The following is a 25,789-nucleotide window of genomic DNA, read 5'->3' on the forward strand; positions in this document are numbered from 1 at the left end:
TTTAGAAAACATTTTAAATAAAGCAGCATCTTCAGTGTTGCGTTTTAAAGAGCAACAGTGTGATACAGAGTTCCATCAGAGCAGGATCACACATGAGTTACTTTAATTCAGTGTAATGAAGCGTCATACTTTGGTCCTACCGTGTTGCTAATAGCCTGAAGCCTATTAGTTCCCCTATCTTCACATTCTTATCATTAACCCCCTCACATGCTGGCCTGAACTGGAATGCTGTTGCGTCATGCGCTAATTTAATTCATATAGCATAAATTAAATATGCAAATGAGATTGTTTTGAGGGAGACACAAATAGTGGGGGTCTAACTACTAGCACACCATTTGGAGGATGATGACAAAAAGATGAAAAAGAGCGTAATTGAAGCTAATTAGCATAAGTCTGTAATTCCAAATGTAATAGACGCAGCGCAACAATATCGGCCATAATGCAATGCGACGTGCCCATTGTGCAGTGGATTAAACAGCGAGTGATACGCGATTCTGCATCTCGCCATACAAGTCAGAAGAAACAAAGGGGAGACGTTAGATGAATTTCCAGCCATGTCTGAGCCGGAGCTGTGTGACTGAATCGAGCTGACACCGGAGTTGGATCTGTGAGCAAGGCGCACAGCGGCCCCTCTCCCTCTCATCTCTGTCTGTTTCAGAGAACAACGTCGCCCCCTCGCGTCCGCTTCCTTCTCTTTTATGATTCAGGGAATAAAGAGGGACCCAAAACTTCTTATCCACTTCCCTATTTTAGTGGTGTTTGTTTGAGCCACTGTGCATCTATTTCAACTTGATTCATTAAAAAAAGCCTCTAATACGCAACCAGAATGAGAAACGTTTCTAAAGCCTTAAGATTCAGTCTCCAGGAACAAAGTCTGCATTTATGAATTAAAGTTCCATGAGTATTCTGTTTAAATTAAAACACTTCTTTCACATTTGGTGATATAGAAAATCTACGAATAATGGTAGTTATATACAGATTAGTTGAAGCATAAACAAATAAAACAACTGTCTAAACATTTCCCACCATCAAAGAACAAAGTGTAAATGTAAATATACGCCACAAGATGAAGTAAATGTAATTTGTGTCAGTATCTAAATATATGAACATATTCTGAGAAAGTATACTCTTCCTCTTCTTCTTCTTCTTCTTCTTCTTATTATTATTATTGATAATAATAATAATAATAATAATAATAATAATAATAATAATAATAATAATAATAATAATAATAAACATAAGGGATAAATAAATAGGGTTTAACATAATACAACTTCTTTTAAGGTTATACCACTTCCTTTGTCAGGGTGTAGTTTGTCAGTGAGCCCACTCAGTCTCTGTCAGGAGGCAGGGAGGCAAGTGTGCATTAGGGGGTGGGGGTATCCAGGAGTACCTCAAAAAGGAGGAGAAATCTTAGATAAACAGCAAGTTGGGGAAAGCAATGAGGCTGGAGGACTATAAGAAGAAAAGGAAAGTTTAAGTTTTTTCTCCTTTTTTATGTGGCTTTCTCCTTTAAAAGTCAAAGGGAAATAGGATATATTGAACCATCAGAAGGGCTCTACTTAACATAGGACTGAAAGACAGGGACCTGTTGAATCTGATTCTTTAGGAGCTTTTTCCCCTTCTTTCTGTACTTTCTTTGTCCGGGATTCAGGATTGACAATTTCTTGCTTTTGGAGAATCAACAGGATTTGGTTTTTGTACCTGAATTCTTTCTAATATAATTTTTTATGCTGTTGTCTAACAGGGTTTAAGGGTTTCCAGTGTGTGTCTTTTAGGTTTGAAAATGGCCAACCAGATTTTATTGAAAAAATGCCACACACTGTATCTACAACAATAGCCACTCAAAAAAAAAAAAAAAAAAAAAAAAAAAAGACACGTGCAAAGATACACAACAAATGCAACTTCAAATAGAAAACAGAACATGTTGCTAATGCAGACCAAGTGTATTTAGTGCACTGCAGAATACAAAAGCTACATATAGACTTGAGCTACTCTTTACTCCTGATATGGCGGTGAGGAAGGAGCACTGAAATCATTGTTTAGATGGGTGCCACATTTTGGTTTCCAGGTGTAATGTTAGAAATGACTGTAGCTATAAAATTTAAAGAGAGTCTGATCATTGAGAGCAAGAGGGGTGTCACAATCTTTCTTCCCCCCTCATTCCTGAAGATCTGAGCTGTGGTTCTGTTGCTGGAGATGCCTGGAGCCAGCGCTAACCACACAGCTCATAGAGCTTTGTAGCCAGCATGCCTGTGTTCTCAGAGCCTGACACCAAGCAGAAATAGCAAGTTGCTCCGGTAGCTCTACAGCAAACAGGGTAGGGGTAGGAACTCAGTGGGGCAGTGCGTTTTTTGACGGATTTGTCTCCAAGTACCCCAAGGCTGCGAGCACTGTAGCCCTTTTCAGGCCTTTTGGGACATGAGGAATAATTGTGCATGGATTCTCTCATATTCCTCTTCAATTTCCACAGTGCATTCTTCATCCACTGTGTCAGCGTCTGGACTCTAAACAGCATTAAGAAACATCAAACTTTGTCTATTGGGCCTTAAAATGTTTGTGTCTTGGTAGAAGCTCCTTTTACACTGCTTGTCTCATTCACTCATTCACACGCAGAGGCCTATGAAGTAGGGGACAAGTGTTAGCTACAGTGTGCAGTGTGCAACAGCAGGAGAAGTTCGTGGTTCAGTGTCTTGTCCAAGGACACTTTGTCTTGTGACTGCAGGAACTGAGATCAAACTCCTCTGATTGAGGGACAATCTGAGCAACAGTCACCTTTTTGCTAACATGTAACTAAAATAATCAACCTGAAGTGTTTTATCCTAAAACATGAAATAATGTGCACAGGGTAACAACCTCATAGCCCACCCTTAAGAGGGTTAGTATCAGGAATGACAAAATGAAGCTTGTTGAAGCCTTCAAGCCAAACAGGTCACAGAAAAAGGATTTATTTCTCAAGGTTTTAAGTGAATACGAGGGACCCTATAGAGAACCTGAGTAGAGCCCAGAGAGAAAAGATATTTATTTATTTTTCTTTCAAAAGTCCAATCTCTTCTGCCCCTGCCAGAATTTTACTAATCCAGAAAAGACACAGAATGGCAGCAGTCAATCACTGACGTGATGTAAATGACTAATAAAAATAAAACTTTTGAAGATGACTTGGACATGTTGCAAGATGTGAGAAACTTTTTCACGAGCTGTATTTATTTTTTAAAGTTTGACCACAGCTCATCTGGTATGGCTGGGGACATGGATTTTTTGACCTATACTGTAGCCTAACACCAGGTAGAGCAGTTTTTGTGACAACCTCGATAAGGTGACCTCCATCTTTTTTTTTTTCTTTTTTTTTTTTTTATTTATTTATTTATTTATTTTTTGTTACAGTCTATAATTTCCACAACATAATGGGCAGTGTGTGGTTGTGAACAGCATGTCCTGCCATTCAAATTATTCCTCTTTTAGAAACAACATCTACTGCTCCAAAGGGTAAAGACAAGGTGGGGAGGAAACTTTCTCACTGACCCAAAATAGCAGCAGAATTACAAAGTGCATCCCTTTGTTACTCACACAAACAAAAAATTGTCAGCACCAACAAGAGCTGGACAATAATCGAAAAAAATAATCAAAACCTATAAGTAGAGCTTCTAACTGATGTAAAACTGCCATGTCAGTCACTGCAGTTATTCCTCCCTTGTTCTCTAAATTTGATTTTTTTTTTTCCACAAAATATTTCTAGTCTAGCTGATCTGTGTTTTCACAACTATTCTTTTAATGAATAACCTTCAACTGCTCATCTGTGCATACTTATTTCAGTTACTTATTTCAAAATTACAGAGTAAACTGAGTTGAGGGTGGGGTGGTTGTGAATTAACCCAAGCTTTTGTCTGATGTGCATTTTTTAATACACCTTGCTGTTTAGGATAAGTAAGATCTAAAAGGTATAACGACTAAACTTGGTCTTTGTATGGGAAGTTTGATTATTTGTGTAACGAGTTTTCTATAAGCTGTTTGTTAGCAGTGTTACTGTACTTAACTATGTTGGGGGTTTTTCACTGAAATTAGTGTAATGTTGTGAGTTCACCAAAAGATGATATTGGCAGCGTCCCTACATGTGGTTAATTGGTCAAAGTTTGGAAAAATGAAGTATTATGTGTCTGAGAGGCAGAAATGTAATGTCCACATATGTGAATGCTGGGGCCTAAGGGGTTAATGGAAATCAAGGCAAAAGGTTAGATTAGTCCTGATTTGATTTTTGCCATTATCACCCAACCCTAGCTCCAAAAGCACAAGTGTGAGCTGATCCATAGCAGGGTGATCATAAATTGTGCCAACACTTGAACCACAACATGAAGCAGCGTAGCTTCAGGCATCATTGGTTATCCCATTGCGAGTTAGCATAAAAAAAGCATATGGCCCTTTCTTTTGCATAGCTGCTTTGAGACTGTAGAAGTGAGTTGAGGTACCATGACAAACTGACTTGAGGTATGCAAAGTCTCTCCCAATAGCTCAGAGCTCTTTGTTGTTTGATTTAGTCCCACAAATACTACTCAGGAGACCTTAAAAGCCTTGTTTATAAACACCTTTGGTGATCAGAGCTAAATGAAAAGATCTAACTCTATTTGCGTGATATTAACACAGTCAATAACCCTCTGAAGCCCCAGGGTTGTAAATGTTGGGTAAAGAGTAAAAGAGAAGAGGTCAATAAATAAACAATTCACTGTGAACACTGGAGTCAGTGCCTCTCAGTCTTGCAATAATCAGAGCTGAAAAGAAAACTGATCAATACACAAGTACAGTTTGTTGCTTCAATGTCCATCTCCTGCTTGATCCTTCCACCTCATAGAGCCACAAAAGAAAAATGAAGGAACACAATTGGTTAAATCACCTCAAACGAGTGTGATCAGCTTCATCTGTAACCTCTTTTAAGTTCAGTGATCTGTGGGCTAAATGAGACAGTGTCAGATATGTATGGCTGTGCCCTCAGCTCAAAGTGGCTGTGTGATCCGTGTCTGCTCCACACAGCTGCAGGGTGACTCCCCGCCCTGATGGCCAATACTCAGTTCGATGGATGGAGGGATGGCAGAGGTAATGGAGGGGAGGAAAAGAAAAAGGAAAGTTGGAGGAGAGATGGGGTTCAAAGGGAAGTGGTGGTCAGTAGATTAGGGTGGGATGAGCGAGGAGTGAGAATAGCGGCATGGATGGAGGAACAGGAGCCTCGGGAGGTTGAGGTGTTAGAGTGAGATTAGTGGAGGTGAGGAAACATGGTGGTAAGAGATGGCGATCAGGGATCTGGGCGTGACAGCAGAAAACGGTGCTGATAAGAAATGGAAGAGAGGAGGAGGGACGAGCAGTGGAGATGAAGCTGATGCTACTTTAGTTAATTGGTTTGTTTTCACACAGAGAATCCATCACTATTTCTGTAAATACATCGCTCGCTGTCGGTGAGATCATTTTCAACATTGCATCTTGGCAAGATGCAAAAAAAACAACCATGAGGAGGCTGGTGTTATTCAGAGATATGAAGTGCCGAGGGAGAGACATCAGGTGCAGGAGATTTAATCAAGTGAGATGTGATTCAGACACAGATTTCATAACAAGTTACATGATTTTATAAAGAGGTGTTTGTTTTCCATTACTTCACATGCAGTAGGTGAAATACCTGCTCCTCTATTAATACCTTAAAGCTGCTAACCTGTCTGCAGTTTGCTGGTGTGCTGCTTGCAGGAAACAGTAACAAAACAGGTTTCCGCTCCAACTTAAGTGAAGTTGACATGAATTGTGACAGTGACCCAAAACACTGATGCTGTAAAACCAGAGCAATACCCTGCAGGACACTTGGTGACTTTTTAAAGCAGAGGACTGCAGATTTGAGTGAGATTTAGACTACTTTCTATTGCATAGGTTCACAACTACTGTAGTTAAAGAAACATATAGAGGGTACGTATGTGAAGTCACAGCAAGCAGAAGTTACTGCGGTTACGCCCACTGAGTGTCAGAAAGAGGGAGAGAAGAGGCAGCACTGGCTGAAATACTGTATACACTTCTGAACCATACAAAAAATATGGGAAGAGCTGTTGTGTTTTATTGTACAAACAGGTCTGAAAAGCAGTCAGGGTTATCTCTTTTTAAGGCTACTAAAAGCCAAAGAAAAGAGGAGCGGATCGATCAAAATGTTTGGAAAGCAAAACTGTAGAAAAAATAAATAAATAAATAAAAAATGAAAGTGATATTCTGAAAACTCTCATGAGTTTCTTTATTGAAAAGTATTTCAATGGTTTTGACACAACTGTCAAGTCCGTCTATATATTCTTATGTCTCACTTTTCAACATTGAACATGAAAACTGTGTGGGGAAAATAGCCAATAAAAAGAAAACACCAAAAACACTGTAAAGCCTTGGTTTATAACAGCAATGTAAAACATGTTAGCATCTGTAAAATGTGTCCAACTGCTTCTTCAAATGAGACACACATACCAGGTAACCATTTATAACAACCGTGAGTAATTTGGGGCTTTTAAAAAATGTTCAGTGGTTCCCCCCATCGTAAGCCCTTTTTACACAGGATTAGCTTAAACTATTTCATAGTTTGTAATACTTGCAGTGGACGTCTGTGTTTTTAATTGTAAGATATTGAAATGACCATGTCCCTGTTTTGAGACACAATAGGTCCTCTGGTAATACTAATCTTGTCCAAATCCAAAAGTTGTCCAAAAGTTTGCAGATTCTTCTGATCATTTTTTTGTCAAAAAAAATGATTCAGACAGTGTAAAAACAAAGGTACAAACAAAAGAGACTTGCTATGTACCCCTTTGCCATCGGTAAGTAGATTATAATAAATGTCAGGAAACAATTTCTGGTAATGTTTCAATGTTTATGGACCACTTGGTAGTTTGTATGTTTCAATGTCAAGTCTAGCCGTCATAATTTCATGTCAAAGTCCACATTTTTCCTGGTCTCACTGTGTTTACTGCTACACCCCTTATAGTTAAGTAGGGTTTATTTATTGACTGTTTAAAATATGGACATAGCCTCCGTAGAGTTGCAGGATATATCGATACTGAGAAAGTATCGATAAAACCTGTTTTTAAAAAGTAAATGATACGTGTTTTAAGTATCAATACTCCAAGGCATTTTTTTTCTATCTGAATCAGAGACATTTTGAGTCAGGCAACTTGTGAGTCTGCAGCCACAGAGCTGGGTCCTCTCTCCCTCCTGGAGTGGGCGGAGACTTGCTCTCTTTCCAAAGTGTGTGTGTTGTTGTGAAGTTAGACAGTGAGCAAGTATTATCTACATGTGTCGCACAGCTGTTTTCGGTCTGAAAACGTTAACGTGCATCTTAATTATCCGATTTCGGGCTGACTAGCTCACAGTTTGATTTCTTATTGTATGCAAACATATAGAGGGAGTTACAGACATGGCTTGCAGTTCCAGCGCTCTTGTGAACCAGCCGCAGCTTGATGAAAAAGCCAGAGCGGGAAGCAAAATTTGGCATCACTCTGCTTACGAAGCCGACTGTCGGGGCGGCTTCATAAGCCAATAGACCTATCAAAGCCCGTCTATAAAGCTTGCTAATGACGGAGGAAACACTACGAACATGACGAAACACCTTACTGTTCAGCATTCTCTCCTCCTTAAAGAGCAGGTGAGACAGATTCAAAGGACGTGCCTAAACACAAAAGTCAAATGAGTGTCAATTACTTTGTAACAAGCAAACTAGTTCACCACTGCTTGTAGTTGATACGACAAATAATCAGAGTTGTAAACACACGAGCACACCCAGCCCTGAGTCACAGAGCTGTGTGGTGTTGACAAAGTTACAATAAGTGACGCATAGTTTTCTAACATTAATGATGATAGAAACCTATAGGTGACACTTAAGTGTTACATCTGTGGGCTGATGAAGTCTGGCAGGGTTATTTTACCTGCTCATTATTTTCCAACAATGAATATTTTCTAGTTTTCTTTTTAGTTGAATTGTACTTGAGAATAATGAATTAGTTCGGATTCCCTCCAGGACTTGATTCTGCATGTAATCTATAAAACTTTGTGTGTGTGTGTGTGTGTGTGTGTGTGTGTGTGTGTGTGTGTGTATGAAATATTAGCACAATTTACAAACCTTTCTTAGACCCACAAGTAAGTATCAGTATGGTATTGTATCAAATCATATTTTTGGTATCGTGACATTACTAAGTCTACGCAATGTCACCAGTCTGTTCCTGAAACAGTGAAATGAAGCCAGTCAGTGGACGTGGCCATGTTGGATGTGATGTGAGCTTTAAGCTTCCTGTTTAACAGTTATAGGGCGCCGTCAGTCACATGATCTGGGCTGTGTCTCTGATTGGACAATCAGACAATTCTTAACAATTTTTATCTTCTAAACCACTGTGGTAGAAAAAAAAAATCACCCTTGCACTGTGAGTACCGATAGCATTTCAGACCTAAGCGTTTTTTTTTTTTTTTTGTTATTTTTGGTTGTTATTTTAGTTTTATGGGGTTTCGTTTGTTTGTTTGTTTGTTTGTAATTGTTGATAACCAGGCTGTAAATAAGTTTTTTTTTATGCCACAAAAGTCAGGGTTTTTTGTGTACGTTGATTCCTGTCTTTCTGAAGCAAGCCTCATGTGGATTCTCGATGAACAGCAACTTTTCACACTCCCACATCGGCTTCATTTTTCTAAACCGAATATTGCCTCTTGGGTTTGTTTTGCCACTCAGTCCAACTGAGAGGGGCGCGTCTTAGAGGAAAACTGATGTAAATGCACACTTTCTATTGTTTGGTGCAGCTCAAAAGTTTCATCCTTATGGATATACATTTTCTGCCATTGATTTTACTCTCAGTATGAATAAAAGGCTGTTTTCAAAAGAACAACTGATTATCAGTCAGACAAAAAGCTCTAAACACAAATAAGAGATGTAATCACGATGATAATGATGGAGATAAAGACGATCATCACTAAATATAACTGATGCCATTAGTGAGGAGATATAACACTTCGCTGGTAATGAGAGGTGATGGCAAGTAAATATTGTTACTACGGACATGGAAAAATATTGATAATAATATCTTTTGCCATCAACTCCTCTCCATGGCATTACCCTCTGCAAAATCTACGGAGCAACAAAGCCCAAGAGCATTAACTATTCTCAGTAATGCACTCTTTCTCAGCCATATGCTGTTAATACCGTCACTCTAAAAACAGCTCAATAAGCAATCTGTATCTGTCTCTGCTTGGCCCTTGGCTCTGATGTGCTCCGCTCAGGGTCTGTTTGGTTATGCAGTGATTGCCTCCTTCCTTGCCCTCCTCACTTGCTGCCTCCGAGCATCACAGCTTTGGCGTACACAAAACTGCATTTCTGAGTCTCCCCAGACAGTAGACCAATCTATGCACTCATATTCATCTTAGCTGGAACTGATCTGTTCTCTGTCTAATGCACTGGCCTTTCCCCAGAGGTTAGGTGAGGCCCCCATCATATTCCTCCTACTCTCCCTCTCTGTCTTTCTCTCTGTCTCTCCCTGCTCTCTAAGAGAAGAAAAGATTGGATGCAGTGAGGATGGCAGAGATGCTCAGACAAATATAACGGTCAGGATTCATGCTGTTGTACTGCACACGTGCATGTTGCACTGCCAGGTTCAAAGTGACATGTGCGCTTTGCTTGGGAATGATTGACAGTAAGACTCTCTGGTTGTTGAAATCGTGGGGAAATGCTTGAAAGACTCAGACAGGGGGATTGGTTTCCATCAAATCCCTTTTAAAAATGGATGATTCGTCTAAATGACTCAAGAGGCCATCTGTCCCACCTCAAACCCCCATCAGAAAATAGATGTTTATGTTCAATATCCCTGCTTTTCTCTCCCTATTACTCCACTCATCCCCTACCTCAGCCTCATCCAATTTGAAATTGTTTTGTTATGTGGTTGGCATAATAAGTTATTATCGATCTCTACTGAGTGTTGTGTGTGTGTGTGTGTGTGTGTGTGTGTGTGTGTGTGTGTGTGTGTGTGTGTGTGTGTGTGTGTGTGTGTGTGTGGTCAAGAGACATACGCCTTGAGGCTGTCAATGCAATATCTTCTAAGCACTCAATTTTATCAGAAAGACAAGGAGATAGAGCAGTAAATGTATAACCTGATACTTCTGCTGCCGTGATAATTGTAGGATGCATGGTCTAATGGATGTGCAAACCAGTGACAGAGAACAGAAGTCTTTCCTTTCCCTTTTTTCCCAAAAAAATAAATAAATAAATAAAAAATATTCAGAGCACAAACCAAAATACAAACGCCTTCAGTTTCAAAGTGCCGTACAAAATGTTTCTCTTTCCTTTGGGTTTTTTTCAATGTTTGAGCATGTCTTTGTTTATCCAAGCAGTGTTGCATTTGAAGTTCGTGACATTGGATTGGTTCTGCAAGAATGTGCAGTATGTAATGCAGTATATCCCCAAACCTCATAATCATCAAGGTACAGCCTGCTTCTTTGCTGCATTTAAGCCTCAAAACTCCCGGCAGTCAATTAGAGGCTGTTGTGTGTGTCAACGAAGCGAAGAGAGTTTGCTTGCTGATATTATGGCTAATTAGCTCAACTCAGCTCCCCCAAGACTGAGAAGGAGACACTGAGGTATTGTTGTGGTTTCACTGGTGTTCCAGACAAAATCTCTTAAGTCTTCACTGCATAATCCTCTCCTCGACATTTCTTCAACTGAAAGATATCATTTAAGGATTTGAGATTTAGATGTCTTTTACGGACTGAGGAAGGCTGAGATGACTGGAATGAAAGATGATCACATTTACATTCCAGGATTGGTTCAAGTGCAGAATAGTGGAGCTGAAACTAGTGAGATAAAAAAGTTTTTTGTGGTAAGTTTTCATCCAACTGGTCAGTGTGTTGGAGATGCAGTTTGCATTATTTGGTGGAAAAGACTTTAAACATAATACTAATGAGATTGTTTAAATAATCATCTGAATCTATGAGTTGTTTTGTTTTGACTTTATTTTAAACCTTTACAAAAGGAGGCTACTGTCACTTCACCAATGGGAGGGGTGAGATCATTAGCTAATCTAATTCACACACACCACTGAACAGCACCAGGAGCAATTTGGGGTTTGGTGTCTTATTCAATGACACTTTGCCATGTGACTGAAGGATCTGGGATTGAATGCCTGACCTTCAGTTCGGCTCTAGCACTGAGCCACAGCCACTCTGCCACTGTCTTCACCTTCTATGGGGTCATTTCTGCTGCTAAAAATGCAGACAACTTCTGGTCAAAAAGTAGCCTTCAACACATTAAAAATAAATGTGACACAAATCAACCCAGAAACTAACCAAAGAAATGAACTTGTATTTATCTATTCATTCATTTAAACAGGATTAGCACTTTTAGCAATCATTATGTGTAAAATTTGAACCATTCTGTTGTTGTCATCACCTGTAGCGATGGCACACCTCTGCATGGCGTGGAAAATTCTAAACATCTTGGTGTCTGGATTGACTCCAGACCGTCATTTAAACCACAAGCTGATGATGATTTATGCAAAGTCGGTTTTGGTAGCGATCTCACAGTAATGTTCACAAGAAACTTCCCTCTCAATTGATACTTCCGCTTATGGATGGTTAGGATGTTATTTCCCAAAATGTATTCAATTTAGACCTCATTTTAATACACAAACACACACACACATGCCAAAAAAAAGTTCTCTTGAGGATTTGTCCTTCGTTTCCTTCCCTCATTTATTGCTCATTGTTGTGAAATGTACGATGGAAAAACTTTCAGATTCAAAGCTCCTGCTGATTAGAATAATTTCTTAGTTCCAATCTGGTCAATTTCATCATTTAGCATATTCAAGAATGCTCTGTTCTCTTCTACGTAGGTGGATTATTCTGCAGATCATTCACTTTGTCAGGTTTTTTTTCTTCTTCTTTTTCTTTTTTTTTTGTGGTCTTTTTAAATTCATAAATGGTTTTGGACTGTGTGATCCCCTCACAATTAGGTGAACTTATACAACTGTCAACTTGGGCCTTCTCATGGCTTTAAGGTAAACTTTTTGTATATTAACTTCTGCTTGTATTTGCTGTCTCTCTGTTTGAAGTGTCGTCCATCCATATAGAACAACTAACTAAGACTATTTTTTAAGGCTGAATGATTTAAGATAATAATCTAATTGCAATTTTTTTTTTTTGGCCAATATTGCGATTGGGGGTGTTTATCATCTACATTATTCACTGAACGCAAGCAATAAACTGTTCTATAGTATGACCAACACAACAAAGGATACTGTTAACGTATAAACAATTCTTTCCTGTAGGCCAAGCCTACATGTTATGATAAAATGAGATGAATTAATACAATTAACATATCTTGATTTAACTACTAGAATCACAGTAAAATATTGACTGATTTATTTACCTTTAAGCCTTGTAGGCATGTAACAAAATTATCATTAATTACTTTTAATAGGATCCGAGCAAGGAACAAAGCTCTGCAGAAAGACAGGCCTGGTATGAACAATATTATAAAAAGTAGATGTGAATCCTCTCGTCTATAAATCTCACACAAAAACTATGCAGAAATGTAAATAAGACCAAATCTCTGGCTCAATCACTGAAATATGTCAACACATGGAGTGCACTTTTTTATAAACTGGAAAAGAAACACTGTGTGAACAGAAATATAAAGATTAATTGTATAAAATGTTACTGATTTCTTGTAAAACACAAATAAAGTAACAGCACTTTAATTTTTTATTATCATTTTTCAAATTGCAGCCTTTGCGATTTAAAAATTGCACTCTATTACATTACGATGTCGGTTTAAATTAGATTAATTGTTCAGCTCTACTATTTTGTAATTTTGAGTATTTAATGTTCTTCATTTTAATGTATAATATATATATATATATATATATATATATATATATATATATATATATATATATATATATATATATATATATATATATATATATATATATATATACACACACACATACATATATGCTCTCTGTTTGTCTCTCCTTCCTCAAGATGATCCTTCTATGTATGTGATTTTGTTTGGTATCCCTCGGCATTAGGATGATGCATCTCAAGGGGTTCATCCTAATAAGTCAGTTTCCTGCACAAACGCCTCCAGAGTAACTCTGAGAACATGGTATAATCTGTTTAACAGTGAAACAGAAGGAATTTTTCATAGCACATTTTAAGTCAGGAAACTCTTCATCTGAATATTTCTGAAGAATAGAGAGCAGTGCTGCATAAAGACAAATTCCAAGAATATATTTGTTTTGATTAGACGCCATAGATTGCAGCCTTTATTAATCTTGTATTAGTTTCTATGGGATTTGTTGGATCCTGTAATTCCCTGTGCATCCAACCAGAAATGTTCCTACATCACTTGATCTATGAGAGACTCAAAGGCTTCACCCCAACTTGTTTTGATCTTGATAGAATGAACTTTAACAGGCATTTGAGGAAATATGTGACTTATCATGATAATTTTCCTGAATCTGCGATATGTTGTGTATGAGCTAATACAGCAGGGGCACTCCCACCAGACAAACCCATGACTCCAGCTTCTCAGACAAGAGTTAAGCATTAATAGAGCAGAACACTGTGTATTGATAGTTTTCTTGAGCGAGCAGTAACAGCAAACATTGTTCTCTAAACTGTGCATGGACTGGGAAATGACAAACTATTGAGTGCTCTTGAGTCAATATTAAAATGAACAGAAGGGTTTCATTCTAGATACGCACTCAAACCTTAAAGTACAGAACGGATGTAAACATTCAGTAGCATGATACCTTGGACTGAATAACAAATGTCTTGCATCAGTACACCTTCGTTTGCTGTTCATATGAAAGAAAAATACATTTGGAACCTTGAATGATGTGTTTGAAAAAACTTGTTTTCAGTGACCTTGCAATCTGATTACTTGTAGCGTTGTGTTGTAATGGAATCACCACAGCTCAAGTAAAAGAAAAATTACAAAAAAAGAAAAAAAAAAGAGAAAAAAACGGGTCAAGTCCTCTTTACCAGTGTTTGAGTCCAGATCAAGGACAGACGATATTCGACAATTTGTCATTACTTGGCACTTAAGAGTGTGATTGCTGTGTTCACATACTCTCAAATGAACTGGACTTGCGGGGAGTGGGTGGGCTCACTGTTTCAGAACAACTGCCCGATATATTCTAGGTGTAAATACACCCTAAGTCAATCATCAGTGCACAATCTGAGTCATGTCCTACATATTCAGACTCAAGTAATACAACACTGACTTGGCAAAAATGTAGAGAAAAAAGAACTTCATTAGCAAAGTAATTCATTTATCTCTAAATTTATATCACACTTTTCTAAAGGCGCACATCTCTGGATTAAAAATCATTATTTATTGGTGTTAAGTAATCTAAGTTTTTGAGATACTGGCTTTGGGGCTTTATTAACTGTAAGCCATAATCATCACAATGAAAATGAATAAATGCTCAAAATATTTCACTCTGTGTGTACTGGATCTATGTGATAAATGAGGCTCACTTTTTAAACTGACATACATTTGCTTTCCTACAGTATTTGTATTTAATTAGATGCCCTTGTGTGAGTTCCTCACTCCATCTGAGTGAGGAAGCTGTTCCACCTTCAGCTTTTCCAGCCTTCATGTCTAAATGTCATTGGGCAAGAAACCAGACCCCAAATTACCTGCTTTCAGTAATATGTGAGAGAGTGTGTGATGTGCAAATAAGCTTCATTAAATCCCTACGGGCAGGTTGGCACCTTCTGTGGCAGCCTTTGACACTGCTGTACAAATGAATTAAGGTTAGATAACAATAACTAAAACCCTGTGGGATTGACAGATACGATCACAACGCAGACAGTCAATTTATGTAGACTGAGAGAGGCTTCTGTGAACCAACACTCACAGTGCTTTTGTACTGGGTTACCTTCACTGCAAGACAACACTGGGAGAGAAATGATGTCGAATGAAGCTTCAGCTGTCTTATTTAATGAAAGAACAAGGGACAAACAGGTTGCTGCAGTCACATGATCGTCTGAGACATACAGACTTAATACAGAGGCTCAAACTTTCTGTGAACCAATATATCAGCGCTCATACAAATAGCCACAGTGCAGCTGAGAGAGGAGCATGAGCAGGAGGTGAAGAAGAATTTTTGAAAGAGTGAACAGAAAATGATGAAACGAGGTTGACACACTGTAGTTTTGGTTGGCTGAGTCGGATGAAGGGAGGGTGAGGGATAGAGTACAAAGACACAGGTAGGCAGGGACTGTTATGTGAAGGATAAGCAGGTGCAGACAGAACTGCACACATTTTGAGGCTATCTCATCTCTGTGGTAGGAAAGGTATTTAGAGCAGGTAACCAGCTTTTTTTTTTTTTTTGGATTCCTCACATCAAATACACATACACACAGCACCGACCACTCTGCTCTGCTGCCACCGCCATTATCAGGCAAACCACAATTCCTTTTATACCCCTCTGTGCTCCACATGACATCGCATGTATGCACAACTCAGTGTGTGTGTGCGCATGCATGTGCACTTACCACAATAGTAACAATCAACAAGAGGGCAATCCATCAGTTGTCAGTCCTGCTGTGAAGTTTTAATTAATTAGACAGAGGGAGACAAGGTCAGTGCTGCACACTACCGTGGACTGCTAGCCTTGCCTCTCCACAGGGGATCAATAGGGCTTTACACGCACCTGTAGACTTCTATACACAGAGTTATTAAAGGAGTGGGACCTGGTCTATTGTGTCCCCGGCAGCCTTGTCAGTGTGAATGGGTGTAAAGGATGTTGGCTTGGTTTAAGTTCACAGTGGGGGAGACAGTTAATGGGACTTAATGGACCTAATGGGTTCAGGTAGGCGGAGTGTTGAAAAGGGGACAGACAAGCGACAGAGAGGTAAAAGAGGGGGCTAATGTATTGTGGGACATGCAGAGAGGCAGTTTGTCTGGGAGTAGTTGTTACAATTCAACTTTAGTGCCAGCATATCATTTGCAAATGTGCTGCTGCGCACAAACTTCTGTAATCTAATTTATTTACTTTCTTTTTTTAAAATCTCATAACAGTCAAACATTTTAGAGAGAGACACAAATTAATATTTGTTTAGCATTTGTCTCCAGGCTGATTATCATCACAAAGGGTATATCCTCCCTGCACAACAAAAGGTCTGGTCGACATCTCTGGTGCATGCTCCTGCCATCCTCTTCTGTTAGCCTGGGAGGATAGCGAAGTGATAATGAAGCACTCACAGAAAGAGATTAAGACCTTTACTTTATGATGAAGAGCAAAGGTACGAAACATTTGAGAGTCTGCAACACAGCATGCATCACAACATAAAGTGATGGGGAGGGAGAGGAAGGACTGGAGGAAGGGGAGCAGGTTTGAGAGGGGGATGCATTATTCATCACAGTAAAGCACACAGCTCATTGATTTAATGGAAATACGATTCTTATCTTTAGATCTCCCAAGACAAAGCCCTGATTTCTCACCATATGTCACTGTCTGATTGGATAATGTGCTGACCGACAGGCAGACAGTGTGCAGCCTTGGCCTGTAACTAGATCGCTACTTTTTTGCTATAAAGTCTACTTCAAAGGCGTTTAGAGGGTTTACATGGAATTTTATCTCCTGTCAGTCAAAGGTTTGCTACTGGAAAACGTGAAACTATACACAGCATATTCATTAACCAATTTTTCCATAAAGATAAATAAATGAGTCTAACTTATAACAGTCATTTTTTTTTAACCCAAACACTATTGACGGGTGATTTTCACCCAAGCAAATGTGTTTACATGATTTTCATTATGCTAGGTTTGTCTGAGTTTAATGGGTCCCTGGGTAGCTTCAGGCCATTCACTGAAGTCATCAAAGGTGGGCGTGTTTTCCAGCAACCATCCTGTTTTTTTTTTTATTATTATCATTTTTTTATTTATCTATTTTATTTTTTATTTTTTCCAGAAAGGACCTGTTCAGGTGAGTTTCACACAACGTTAGTAATTAAGGAGTAAAATATTTTTTAACTTTATTATTGAAAAAAAAAATCTTACAACCTTCACTCGCTGAACAAGGCTCACGTGTCCAATGAATGGGAAGACTGAAAATAAAAGGTCCCAGCTCAATTATTATTATTATTATTATTATTATTTTTATTTTTTACCACTCCCTGATATTTTGAAGAAGAGTACTTTACTTTTCCATGTATTGTTGTACTTCAAAGTATTTTGATTTGAAGCATTTTTTTTAATTGAGTATCAGGTAAAAAAAATACCTGGCGTTAGTGATGGTGATACTAATTGTAACAATAGTGTTTGGGGGTAAAATGACATATTTACAGCTTCTGGAAAAGGTTCAGGGATATTTGTGTTCCATTCACAATTAGGCTTTTTGATTTTCCAGAGTAGGACCAAGGTGTCTTTTTCACTTTTCAAATTCCCTTTATGTCTTTATATTTCAATCACTTCTAATAATTTACAATAACTTATAGGACTTAAACAGCACTTTTCAAAATGCTCAAAGATGCTTTACATGTTGGGCAAAACAGAAGTACGAAACACAGAAAGATATCATTGAGACATAGTTGTAGTAGGGGTTGCATGGTGTCAGCGTTTTTGTGAAGGAAGTTTTTAAGTTGATTATAGAGAAAAGTGAGTCTTAGCTGTGGATGTTTGGAGGAAAATAATTCCAGAGAGTTGGGGCTGTGATGACAAAATCTCAGTGTTGAAAGTGTGGTGCTTGTGCTTGGTGATGGGGGTCAGGAAGTTGGTACCTGGAAGTCTCCAAAGGTAGTATGGGAGGTTGAGTCTTCAGTTATCAGGCTGCTCTTCTTTGGAACCTTCTACCAGCCAGAGTCCAGGAGGCAGACACCCTCTCTACGTAAGGAGTGGACTTAAAAATTTCCTTTTTGGTGAAGCTTATGGTCAGAGCCGACACAGGTCTAGACCAGCTCTTAGTTATGCTGCTATAGTCTTACACTGTCAGGGCCCTGTTAAGGTCAGCTAGCACAGATCCTTCTGGGAGTCCCTAAGCTCTCTTTGCTTGTAGATTCCCCTGGATTGTTGCTGTAGACAGCCTGCGGCTGTGGACCTTTAACAAAGAAAAAAAAAGAAAAGAAAAGGTGGGCAATTTAAGCTCAGAGGAAAATAAGTTAACCAGTTACAAATATCTGTTCTTGCACAAGTGCAGTTGTGAAGAAGCTATTTTCTGTCCTGCTAACGTAAGATGGGTTTCAAACTGACATTTCATTACTAGTGGGTAACTTTGACATCTGCGTAGCTCCCCACCTAACACACACACACACACACACACACACACACACACACACACACACACACACACACACACACACACACACACACACACACACACACACACACACACACACACACACACTGAGGGGTCTTTACATCCTGTTATAGGCAGAGAAAACTAATATGAAAGACATATAGTTGAAGGAGTGAGTCTGAACATTTTAACGCCTCCAATGTTATAATTGTTAAAAAAAAAAACCTTTAAGCAGTTTATTATTATTGTTATTGCTATTATTATATGAAATAGTAAAGAGTATGAAGGAAACACTGTTATCTGTGTGCAAGTATCAACAGATCCAGTTTGATGTTTGGTTCCAGGAGGCTTAGGTAGGTAGGGATGCATTAAAGCGAAAAGAGTCGAGGGGTGATGCTCATGTGCATCGCTCTGCCAGTCATACACACATACACACTCTCAAAATAAGGACGCAAGAGAGAGAGCGTGATCTTCAAGTTTTTCCCACAAAAACACACATAACGGATACACCCACTGAGTCACTCACACACGATGGTGCAAAACAAACCCGTATCTCAAGCTAAGGATTTTTTTTTTTTTTAACCATTTAAGGCCTTTGCTGGAGAAATACCTCAATCCTTCCCCCGTTCCCTTCACATAGCCTCAAGGCTTTCACCAAACAGGGCTTAACCCTTCCGCAGTGAAACACACTTAACTCTGATTCCACTGCCACTTTTTTCCTGTGGTTACCCAACATGGCCTAAGGCAGTTAATACAAAAGCAATGGGCTTCTTTCAAATTCATCCATGGGTTCATCCTCAGGTGGTTGTTATTCTCTGGGTGGCAATGACTTTTGCAAGGGGTGTGGAATCTGAAGCTGTAGGTGGAGAGTAAGCCATACCAGGCGGATGAATTATAGTCTCAGGATATGAGAAGTCGGTTGCAAGAATCTGAGGCTAAAAGTTCATGATTTTTTGTTTGATAGATAGAGCTGAAAATAGGAAATATTCAAGTGAAGTGGGATGGAAAAAGGAGGGAGTGTCGGATTTCCTGAGTGCAAAACCACAGAGCATTTTCAACACAGCTTGATATAAACGGCTAAGGTGCATTTGAACTCTTGAAGTACTTTGTGTGTGTGCACACTGAAAACACTCAGCTGATAGAGAATCAAACTCTTATACATTTAAGTTCACCATCTGTGGTGTCTGCTTTACTAAGAAGCATGACGTAACAGACAGTTTCAATCCAAGTGAGACAGTTATTTGTAAAAGGACGGATGTGTTTCACTTCTGTATTATCATGTTACAGGAGCATGCACCTGGTCTTGTAATACATGAAAGAGCCTGACATTAATCAGGTATTAAAATGTTAATTGCAGTCGGATACTCTCACAGTTAGATATGTATAAATGTTTTTTGATAACTTCTGACTCCCTGACCCCTTAAACACCAACTCAAACTGAGATACTGTTAAAAGCATGTCCTCCTGTTCTCTGCATTAAAGGATTAGAGACGATGAGCTGCATTTTTTGCCGGAATATATCATTTGACTTTGTGAGAGAAAGCTTCAAATGGATTGGTGCTAGGGTGACCAGGTGCTTATAAGCCACATATGAGACAAGGAGTGTGTTTGTGCGGGACAATGCGGGACAATGTGGGACACAATGCTAAAACATAGACTAAAATTTTAATTAATGTCCATCTAATCCTGAAACATCAATATTTCTGATCTCCCTTCAATCAAATTTTTCCTATTCAAAAGACAAGGGAATGCTTTTGTCACAGGAAAATGATACTCATAAAAACTATTTAAAAATCGACGTCGCACAGCTCTTAAAGGTCAACTAGTCTGTGTGCAATAAAACAAAAAAGCACAGGTGATGACATTTTAACTTTGTGCGCGGGCCGTTTCAGTAGATTTTACATCATGACGTGTGTCGCTTTGCATCATACTCACTACCATGCGGAGCGGAGAAATAACAGATCAAGATCCTTTAACACTCACTGTAAATCCCCCTGCACTGGTTTCAACCTTATATAAACGTGTTTGCAGCCCCTTTTTCTCCCTGACTTTATGGTAACACTGGCGATGGATGAAAAAATATAGCTGAAATGAGCGATTTTGCATAGATCATGTCCCGCGCTGAAGCTCCCTTGCTGTGGCCCCCGCTAAGTGCGGCTAAAATCGGCTGGATCTAAATAACTTCTGAAGGACTCCGAGCTGCACGATGTTTGTCTGAGCAAGTATATGAGCATGCACACACCTATAAATAAGATCCAGGTGTCAAAAAAACGGAGTTGCCCTTTAAGCAAGAGCCGATCAAATGTGGAGCATCATCTCAATTTGCGGGATGTTGGAAAAGTGGTTAAAATGCTGTGCAGTCCCGCACAAAGCGGTACACCTGGTCACCCTAATAGGTGCACATTTAGTGCTTCAATGGTGATAAGTGATCTCCACAAGCCAGTGCAACAGTGTCATGACTCGACTGCTCTTGAGCTATGATATGTTTACAAACAACAGACTTGATTTTGGGTGAGTTGTGGTTAGGCTTTTACTATCAAGGTAACAATAATGATCACTTTGCAAAGGACAGAGAAACACTGTGATCTCATTCAACCAAAAAGCAATGTTGGTCTCTAATATCCAAGGGAACAGGAAATGAACAGCAGTCCTCTGTGCAAAACACTGGCCCATGTTTACCCACTCCACTATTGAGATCTGTTCCCTTTACAGACAGTGCAGCTGTAACAGGGGCTACTCCTGACATATGCTGTACAAACGAATAACAGAAAGCTTTGGGTCACTGGATGTTAACGTGCTGTTTCAGAAAATTTTGCAAAATAATTCATTCACATTTTTCTGGTTGTCCACCATCTGAGGCTCAGTAAAGTGTGGAAATATTCGATCCTTTCCTAAAACTTTGTAGAGGCAGAAGGAGGGATGATGGATGGATTTTCTGAGCTTGAGACAGAGACACAGGACACTGCTTTTCATTCCCTGTCTCATGCTGAAAGTAAAGTAAAACTAACTCAAAACATTCGTATACACAGCCAACAAGGGAACAGAGAGGTAGCAGCTCTTAAAGGCACATGGCTCTTTACTGGATGCATGTTCAAGTAAAAGTCACTGAATTGTCCAGGGGCTGCACAGAGGTGCAGTGGTCATCAGTTTGAATCCCGGTTTCCTGTGTGGAGTTTTCATGTTCTCCTGATGCGTGCCTGGGTTGATTACTTCAGCTTCCTCTCATAGTCCAAAAACACCAAAAACATGCTCATCAGGTTAATTGGCGACTTTAAATTGCCTACAGGTGTGAGTGTGTGTGTGTGAAGGGTTGTTCGTCTTTATGTGTCAGCTCTGTGATTGAAACAGTCCAGGTTGTACTAAGTCTCTCGCCTGAAGACAGCTGGGACAGGCTCCAGCCACCCGCAACTCTGAACAGAATACGCTGTAGACGCAAATCTATGAATGATTAAATTAATTAATGAACTGACCAGACTTTTCTACAAATACTGTAGAATTAGAAAACTAGACATATGATGCATTCAGAAATTGTAACGGCCTCATTCCAAAATGAAATAAATTCATTTTTCTCAAAATTGAAAAAATAAAAAAAACCAACACATCACATCTACATAAGTATCCACAGCAATAACAGCCTCAAATCTTTTTGAATATGATGCCACGAGCTTGGCACACCCATCTTTCTGGATGCACAGTAGAACCATTTAGCCCACTGCATTGTATCTAACTCAGAGATCATCATTGTAACCTGGTACACGTTGGTGGCTTGCCTTCTCTTTTCACTGTGTGAGGATTTCGATCACCACATGTCGATATTTGGAATCAACAGACACGTCTTCAAACATAATGAGCTATAGTTTGTGGTGTCCAGACTTAAAATCAATCCTGACTGTTCCACAATCATTTCTTCTCTTTAACTTCAATGAATCAAACGATCAATGGTTGTTTACAAAATGCCTTATCACAACAAGCATTATCTCAAGACACTTTCCAAAAATATCAACAGGTCTAGATCTGCTAATGTTATATTAGTAAGACCAGAGAGCTAGCAAGGGGCAACGACGCTGCAAACTCTGCAGAAGGAGAACAGCCTGGAAATGCGGAGGTTGTGACGTGGGTCAGTGTCTGCAGCCAGAGAGGAACTGCCACTGCCAGTACCACCAAGGCCGGTGATGTGTCTGCAACCAGAGAGGGGAGAGTTGGGAAAAAAAAAATGCCTGCACCTAGTATCCTTTATATGACCTTTTTAATAGATATCCAAATTATGAGACGAGGACTCGTAAATGTTATGGAAAATAGTTTAATATTATTCAAACTTTAAGTTTGTCCTGTAAATTTTTTTGCTGGTGCTTGATTGTAGTTTTGTTGAGTTGGCAAAAAAGCCTGCTGTGTGTTTCCTTTATGTGACTTTTTTTTTTTTTACAAGTAAAAGAGAAAGACTCACAAATGTTGTTGAACATATGTTTAATACTGTTCAAACTTTAAGGTAATCCAGTAAAATTAGTTCCTGATGTTTGATTCCAGTGTTTTTTCCTTCACTCAACCTTTAAAATCCAATGCTGTTTTTGTGTTGTTCTTCATTTTAAGCAGTTTTACTCTCATAAAACATGCTGTAAAGTGGAAATAACTCCAGATATTGAAAATTTGAAGTATTACGGAAAAATGGGCCAAGCATTTACTCAATTTTTGATCGTTTTATAGTCAAAATAAAGGTCCAGGCGGGCATTTTGAGGCTCAGGTGTTGAAGGGTTAAGGGAGAAACCACCTGTAAAAGTTAAAAACATCTCATTTGAAAAAACATGCTGAAGTCTAAAGCAAACATAACAATGAAAACCCCTAAATTTTTTGAGACACTTCACAATCAGGGCAACATTTCTGTGTTCCATTAAATTGAGCTAGCACTGCTGTCTCATGGCACCCTCCACTTCCCTCTCTTTTTAATCTCATCTCTCTTTTCATCAGGAGCAGATGTTGAGGTCCTCTTGACAGATGAGCAGCATCTCTCTTAGAGGCTGTGAAGACTCTTAAACACCTCCTTCAGAGTCACTTTGAATATTCATTATCATACTATGTCCTGAATAAAACAACAAACACGTGTCTGAACAGAGCCTCTTTGAGACAACAGCTTTGGTTAACACAAATACCCAATCAGAGAATTACATGGCAGAATCTCAGAGAACATTGTCATCTAGACGACCTGCGGAAGTTCAAACTGATGTGGCATTGTTGTTGGTATAAGTGTTTCAGAAACTGCTGATCTACTGGGATTTTCATGTACAATTTTCTCAAGGGTTCATAGAGAATGGTCTGGAAAAACACTGCCTGGTCTGATAGGTCTGGACTTCTCCATAATCAGATGGTGGGCTAAAAAAATATGAGTATACATGAAAGCATGGATCCATCCTGCCTTGAGTCAACGCTCCAGGCTGCTGCTGCCGGTTTAATGGTGTGGGGGATATTTTTGGTTCACTATGGGACCTTTAGTAGAAATTGAGCATTAGTCAGCAGCTGACCTAAGTGTTGCTGCAAAACATGTCCACCCCTTTATGAGCACAGTGTACCCACCTTCTAATAAATACAGCCAGCAGGACAAAAGTCCATGTCACAAAGCTCAAATCATCGCAAACTGGTTTCTTTAATGACAATCAGTTCACTGCACTCCAATGGCCTCCACAGTCACCTGATCTCGATCCAATAGAGCACCTTTGGGATGTGAACAAACGGGAGATTCTCATCATGGATGTTCAGCTGACAAATCTGCAGCAACTGTGTGATGTTATCATGTCAATGAAAATCGACGAAAATCTCTCAGGAATTTTTTTTCAGCAGCTTGTGGAATCTATAGCTCTGTTTTCACCAAGTGGTTCAGTTCAGTTCGATCTACCTCTGTACAACCACTGACTTGTACCGACCTACTTTTAGGTACCCTTCTGTTGGGGTGCCAAACACACCGAATTGACCCCAGAAGTTGGAACTAGAAACACTGCAGTCCATTGCATGGTCGAAATAATTGTCACTTCCCATGCGACAGCGGTTGTTGTCCTTGTGGCTTTCTCTGAAACAAAGCTTGATTGTGCCTTGTAACAAAAATCTACATGGCAATCACAAAGACGACAAATTGCTGAACGTCTTTCATTGTTTCTCTTTCGGCCCTTTTCCACTAGCACACCTTGGCCTTACTCTACTCAGCCCTACTCGATTTGCAGCGTGTTTCCACTAGCCTGGTATCTCCTAAAACAAGCTGGTTGTAGTACCTATCCCGCTCTGGTTCCAAGCGAGCTGAGTTGATACTAAAAGATGTTGTCACCGACTGCCGACTACCGATTGGTCAGACAATGTCGTCATTGATGAGTCATGAGCGTAATGCCCAAAACAAGACAGGACATTAGAGGACGAGAGCCATCTGGAATTTTTAAACAACAACTGCAAGAATGGTGTCCCGTCAAGTTTCTCCCTGGTCGATGAGGTCCAGGCCTTTTTGGGTTTGGTGGCTGTGGAAACACAAACAGGATCAGACAAACTCTAGCGATCCAAGCCAGACCACTTGGCGGAAACAGGGCTTAAGACACCAAGAACTAAGGCAGTTCTGAAGACAATAAGGGGGTCCAACCTAGTTCTAGCAAGGTGTATCTAATAAATCTTTAGGTGAGGGTATGTGTTTCACAAACAAGATTCTAATGAGCTGAAACGTGTGTAATTTCAGTTTTGATTCATAAACTTTTGAAAGGTCAAGAAGAAATGTTTGCCATTGTTTTCAAATGAATCTTCTGAAGTTTACATGAAAGCAACATTCATTACTGGCAGACAGTGTCAACTGTTTGCTAAGTTCCTCTTTTTGTAAAAAGAAAGGTCACTGTTTGTATGCCTAGTTTGTTAGTTTGTAGTAAAATGTAGTGGTTTATACAGATAACAGCAACCTATTTCATCGGCCCTCTGATCTCTGACCTTAAAACGTATTCAAACTTTTTACAAAAAAGTTTAGATCAGATTTGTTTTTGAGGACAGGCCATTTGTGTTTATGAAAATGCACAAAGAAAATGCAATCATGATTAGAGCAGAGTCGACCAATTACATGATTGCAATTCAAATCAGACTTGTTTAGTGCTCACTTCAGGCCATATCTTCTCACTCAATGAGCTCAGTTAAACAGTGAATTTAAGAGGGAATAATTCTCATCATGTGCAGCTTCTACTGTGGAGACAAATGACTTGAACCTTATTGTACTGCACCTGTGAGGCAGCTTTGGTTATGAGTTTCTATGTTAGAGAAAGCTTTGTTTTCATTAATTATCGACAACTGCAACATATTTCTTCAATCAGAGCTTTGATAGAGGAGCTGTACCAAGTTTATTTTAGTATAAAACTCAACACTGGAGCATGGAATGAAGCAAGATTTCATCCTCAAAAGGGTGATTTCCACCAAGAAATAAGAAGAAGCAGCACTACTAAACTGCCTTAACTAGTATATCAAGTATTGGAACAAAATAACTATTAGCTTAAACCACGACACTT

The 25,789-nt window shown here is 39.2% G+C and overlaps 1 long non-coding RNA gene across 1 annotated transcript in view; it reads right to left on the reverse strand.

Annotated features, from left to right (window-relative positions):
* Positions 1 to 17,769: 17,769 nt before the first annotated feature.
* LOC141787177 (uncharacterized) overlaps positions 17,770 to 25,789 on the reverse strand; it is a 116,347-nt gene continuing 108,327 nt past the window's right edge. The window contains exon 3 of the long non-coding RNA XR_012598042.1: positions 17,770 to 18,080. This is a non-coding gene — a long non-coding RNA (uncharacterized LOC141787177). The remainder of the gene's footprint in view (positions 18,081 to 25,789) is intronic.

This window comes from Halichoeres trimaculatus, unplaced genomic scaffold (genome assembly GCF_033239565.1).
Source record: "Halichoeres trimaculatus isolate MK-OKI-2021-1 unplaced genomic scaffold, fHalTri1.1 fHalTri1_scaffold_2, whole genome shotgun sequence".
Classification (NCBI taxonomy): domain Eukaryota; kingdom Metazoa; phylum Chordata; class Actinopteri; order Labriformes; family Labridae; genus Halichoeres; species Halichoeres trimaculatus.